This window comes from Bos javanicus, chromosome 9 (genome assembly GCF_032452875.1).
Source record: "Bos javanicus breed banteng chromosome 9, ARS-OSU_banteng_1.0, whole genome shotgun sequence".
Taxonomy (NCBI): domain Eukaryota; kingdom Metazoa; phylum Chordata; class Mammalia; order Artiodactyla; family Bovidae; genus Bos; species Bos javanicus.
Window position 1 is genome coordinate 93993445 of NC_083876.1, and position 6000 is coordinate 93999444.

Sequence of the window (6000 nt, forward strand, 5' to 3'; positions counted from 1 at the left end):
GTGTTCCAGTATCAAACGCAAAGTTCAGCAATGCCAAACGGCAATTACTTTTGCACCAACCTAATATTTCACATACGGCCCCATGTTTCCTTCATGTTTACTAAGATCCATGATATCAACCACTGGTGTCATTGTAAGGTCCTCAAATAAGACAGAATTCAACTTTTAGGTTAGGCGTTTTTTCAGTTGACACCATAAACACTGAGAAACTAAGTTTCTCAACGCACACAGCTGTTAAGTGACAGAGCCAGGATTTTAAAGCAGCTTCATCAAGTCCTTATCCACTGCAGAGGGATCCTCAAGCTTGAGGCTGATAACTGGAATCACCTGGAAGGGCTTGTTGACAACCAATTGCTGTGCTGTGCTCAGTCCCTGCAGAGAAGGCGATGGCACCCCACTCCAGTACTCTTGCCTGGAAAATCCCACGCACGGAGGAGCCTGGTGGGCTGCAGTCCATGGGGTCCTTAAGAGTCAGACACAACTGAGTGACTTCACTTTCACTTTTCACTTTCATACATTGGAGAAGGAAATGGCAACCCACTCCAGTATTCTTGCCTGGAGAATCCCAGGGATGGGGGAGCCTGGTAGGCTGCTGTCTATGGGGTCGCACAGAGTTGGACATGACTGAAGCGACTTAGCAGCAGCAGCAGCTCAGTCACTCAGTGGTCTCTGACTCTTTGCAACCCCATGGACTATAGCCCCCCAGGCTCCTATGTCCATGGAATTTTCCAGGCAAGAATACTGGAGTGGGTTTCCACTTCCTCCTCCAGGGGAACTTTGTGACCCAAGGATCCGACCTGCGTTTCCTGCATTGGTAGATGGATTCTTTACCACGGAGCCACCTGGGCAGCCCAACTAGTATCATTTGTGCTTATTATGTGTATTGTGTTTATTTTTATTAACTATTCCTCTTATTCTGATGTATTAAAGATAATTAACTACAAAATGACTGAAAAACAAGTTCTTACATGTATGATAAAAGAGTGACTATATGAACTAGAACAAGAAAACTTTCTGGACTAAGTGAGATGTTTAGATTGATTTTAGTTTTCACTCATTCAGCAAGTATTAACTGAGCACCTATTATGGTCTTGGCCCTGGCTTTACTGTGGTGGAGTCAAAAGGCACAACCTTTGGTTCATTGGAGCTTGTAGTTCCCTGGCCCTCACTTTTCTAAGTGAGAATTTCATCAAAGCACTTTTTTGCTTCAACCTTTGTGATTGATTTTCTTTCTAGCTGTATTTTTTCTATGTTATGCCTCAAAAAGTAAAATATGGACTGAAGGGAAATTTTTATTTCTTGCTTTTGAAATCCACACTGCTCGAAATCACCCCTCTAAATAGTAACTATCATTGCACACGTGGTTATAGAGAGCCTAGAAGATCGGTCACCATCTGTCCTGGACTGTGCGAGCGTGCATCCTAAGTCACTTCAGTCGTGTCCAGCTCTTTGTGACCCTGTGAACTGTAGCCCGCCAGGCTCCTCTGTCCATGGGATTCTCCAGGCAAGAATACTGGATTAAATACTGGTTGCATGCTCTCCTCCAGGGTATCTTCCCTACTCAGGGACTGAACCTGTGTCTCTTATGTCTTCCGCATTGGCAGGCAGGTTTTGCTACTAAGCCTGTGCTGGGATCTTGGAATTCAGAGCAGGGCTTGTGGAGAATGGGCTGCCTCCTAGAAATATGCTCAGCAACTAAGACCCCAACAAATGATTCAGTAGCAAGCAGGCTTGTTCTGGGGGACAAAGCACATGCCTAAGGAGTCATAGGAAGAAAGGCCTTCACTCCAGGTGGTCTAGTTGTGACATGAAGCAGGAGGAATTCTAAGTCATTAGTATGGCATCATGAGATGCAGGGCAGGGGAGAGAGTCAGAAGTTCAGACAGCAAGGTTGGCATCAACAAGACACCTGCTCATGGAGAAGTCCTGACCTTGGGCAGAACGAAAGACCCAGAGATGGTGACTGATCATTGCAAGGCACAGATCCAGTTAAAAGAGCAAGGGCATTTTTAAAAAGAGCCCGTGGTCAGGAGCCCTGTTGTCAGATCCTGAGCCCTGAGCATCAGCAGGACTCTGTAAGTCACAGGATGAGTTGAGAGGCCCATAGTGTGTAGACAGAACCTGATCAGGTCAGGGTGAAGGCCTGGGTGGTCAGGTCAGGTCAGATCAGGCGTGGAGGGCTGGAGGAGAGGAAGGGAAGCAGAAAAGACCTTTGCTTTGCTCAACTTGTTCATTTTCAGGAGGGCCTCCATCCAGGGGTCAGGTGAGACTGGAGTTCAGTCTGCAGTTCACTCACCAAGACTGGTGCCCTCGTGCAGGGGCACAGTTGCTCTAGGGAATGGGCGCTTTCTCTGGTTCATGAAACAGTATCACAGGAGTCAGGACTGGCTTTGGAAACATATTTGAAAACTTGATTTTCAGAAGCTAGGAACCAATTTAAAATATCCCTCCTGATTGGGGTATATCCCTTACCTGAAGTGTGTGTGTGCGAGGTAAGTCATTTCAGTCGTGTCAGACTCTTTGCAACCCCATGCACTGTAGCCTTCCAGGCTTCTCTGTCCATGGGATTTCCCAAACAAGAATACTGGAGTGGGTTGCCATTTACTTCTCTAGTGGATCTTCCTGACCCAGGGATGGAATCTGTGTCTCTGCATTGGCAGGTGTGTTCTTTACCACTAGTGCCACTTGGGAAGCTCTACCTTAAGTGTCAGTTCAGTCGCTCAGTCGTGTCTGACTCTTTTGACCCCATGGACTGCAGCACGCCAGGCCTCCCTGTCCATCACCAACTCCCAGAGCTTACTCAAACTCACGTCCATCGAGTCGGTAATGCCATCCAACCATCTCATCCTCTGTCATCCCCTTCTGCCTTCAATCTTTCCCAGCATCAGGGTCTTTTCCAATGAGTCAGTTCTTTGCATCAGGTGGCCAAAGTATTGGAGTTTCAGCTTTAGCATCAGCCCTTTCAATGAATATTCAGGACTGATCTCCTTTAGAATGGACTGGTTGGATCTCCTTGCAGTCCAAGGGACTCTCAAGAGTCTTCTCCAACACTACAGTTCAAAAGTATCAGTTCTTCGGTGCTCAGCTTTCTTTATAGTCCAGCTCTCACATCCATACATGACTACTGGAAAAACCATAGCTTTGACTAGATCGACTTTTGTTGGTAAAGAAGAGAAGCCTGGTGGGCTACACTCCATGGGGTCCCAAAGAGTTGGACATGACTAAGTGACTAACATGCATGCCAGAAATGACAAATGCCTTAAATGTATTTAGGCAGAATAAAAAAAAAAATCTTAAGAAAGATTTCAAAGTATCTAGAACTAGATCGCATAAATAATTGCATGACTCGAGAATTGCTAAAATGCATATAGATTCACAAAATGTCCAGAGGTGAAGTCTGGGGGGGGTGTTGTTCTTGTTTTTCAAAACTTCCCAGATAACTCTGATCAACCTGGTTTGGAGACCATTGCTGGAGAATGAGGTGAAGATGCAGAGACCCATTCCTTCCCTATGAAACAATTCTGGGCTTCTGTCATCTCTGTTAGTTCTCCAGATGATTTTGACAAACACCAAACTTTGAAAACCACTGTCTTAAGAGAGATCAGAAGCCAAATATCAGAACCTTCAGTGGGTTGTTTGATTTTAATGAGGATTGCTATCGATTTTGCACGATCTTTTGAGACCTTCGAGTTCTCTTTTGTATTACTCTTGCCAGGTAAGGTTTTCATCACAATGATTCTGAAAATAATAGTAGAATATCAAGTTCTCTGTGAAAAGAAAACTGATTTTTATTCACTGGTTTGAACCCCTGCAAAAATCACAAATAAATAGGAAATAAGTATTGTAAAAAAAAATGCATATAAATTCAAAATGCATTTTCAGAAAGTAAGTCAGAAAAATGTTGCTTCCAAAGAATGCTCAAACTACTTGAATTTGCACAATTTGAAAAAATATACATGTGACCTTTGGACAACTTTTTATAATTTTGGTTCACCAACTATTGCACTCTGTATTTAAAAGAACAGTCTATGATTACTTCTCACTGGGCCATATGTTTTCATTTTCGTGACATATTTTATTGAGATGTCTTTCTGATTTACTCTTTTATTTAAATTAATAACCTTCTAGAATGGGATTATATAGCATGATAAAATATTTCACTATATAGTAAATTATATGCAATTTAAAAGAGAATGTTTTATCCAGGTCAGCTGTACAAGGCCCAATGCCCTTTTAGAAACATTCAGCACATTTGATGGATTCATTGCTGAGTGCACTATAAATAAATACCGCCTCAAATTCCAGACAATGAAAATGTACTAGGGGATACAGCAAAGCTACCACCATTAATGACACCTCTTTCAAGGTGAGAGAAAGAGCCTGGACTAGTTGTCTGGAAGCCAGGTCAATTTCCCATCCCTGCCAGGCATGGGGGATGACTGTCTCTATGTCTCTTCATTCGGGCCTCATTGTCCTCTGTAAAATGAGGAAAGGAGTGAATAGATCAGCACTATTTAAAGTGTGTTCCATGTCATGTCAGTTCCCAAAGCTGTTACTTTCTATCTAGACAAAAAGGGGGAATGTGTTCAGATAAGACTGGCAAACAAAATGTAACCGATTGCTTTGCTTTAGGGATTCCCAGAGTCTCCAAGTCTTCAAGAATTGATGCTTTTGAACTGTGGTGTTGGTACTCTTGCCTGGAAAATCCACGGACGGGGGAACCTGGTAGGCTGCAGTCCATGGGGTTGCTAAGAGTCGGACACGACTGAGCGACTTCACTTTCACTTTTTACTTTCATGCATTGGAGAAGGAAATGGCAACCCACTCCAGTGTTCTTGCCTGGAGAATCCCAGGGACAGAGGAGCCTAATGGGCTGCTGTCTATGGGGTCTAACAGAGTCGGACACGACTGGAGCGACTTAGCAGCAGCAGCAGCAACTGTGGTGTTGGAGAAGACTCTTGAGAGTCCCTTGGACTGCAAGGAGATCCAACCAGTCCATTCTAAAGGAAATCAGTCCTGGGTGTTCATTGGAAGCACTGATGCTAAAGCTGCAACTCCAATACTTTGGCCACCTCATGCGAAGAGTTGGCTCATTGGAAAAGACTCTGATGCTGGGAGGGATTGGGGGCTGGAGGAGAAAGGGATGACAGAGGATGAGATGGCTGGATGGTATCACTGACTCGATGGACATGAGTCTGAATGAACTCTGGGAGTTGGTGATGGACAGGAAGGCCTGGCATGCTGCAATTCATGGGATCGCAAAGAGTCAGATACAACTGAGCGACTGATCTGATCTGAACTGAGAGTCTCCAAGTAGAGAAGGCAGTAGGCAGACATTGTGTAGGGAGCCTGACCACAGAACCCTTTGTTTGGGAGCATCATGTACACTATAGTTTGAGAAACTGTGAACTAATTGATCACTAGGATTGTTTCTGCTGTCTCCCTCCGAACTTTATGATTGTAGTAAGGTTTGGAGACATGAGGCTATTCCATTTAGGGAGCAGAGAGCAATGCTTCCCCTTCTTACAGCTCAAGGTCAGATCTAAAATGTAATGTGTCCACCCTTCAATTAGTCTGAACCCAAAGGGTGGTTGGGTTAGTAAAGACCAGATTTCACTCAGGAGTGGAAGTTTTAATTCTACTTGAGCCAAAAATAATATCTCACTTTCCCATGTCAAGTTTAGAGCTATGCTTCACATTCTAAGAGAGAAGAAATAGAACTGTTTGTTGGAGGGGTCAGGGGAAGGGGAAATCCAAAAAGGTCATGAATAATCTATCATTCCAATCAATTAGGAAGAAAAATGCAGTCCCCAAAGCACATTCTGAATTCGTACAGTTGAGAAACCAAAATAGACTGACTTACAGTAGAATTAGATTTACTATTTCAAGCCCTGCTATATATTTATCCTTATTTGGTTGCATTTCATGGAGTTTCATGACTATGAAAATAAGAGTGACCTTATGAGATCATGGGGTGGACTATCTTATATCCAGGAAGGA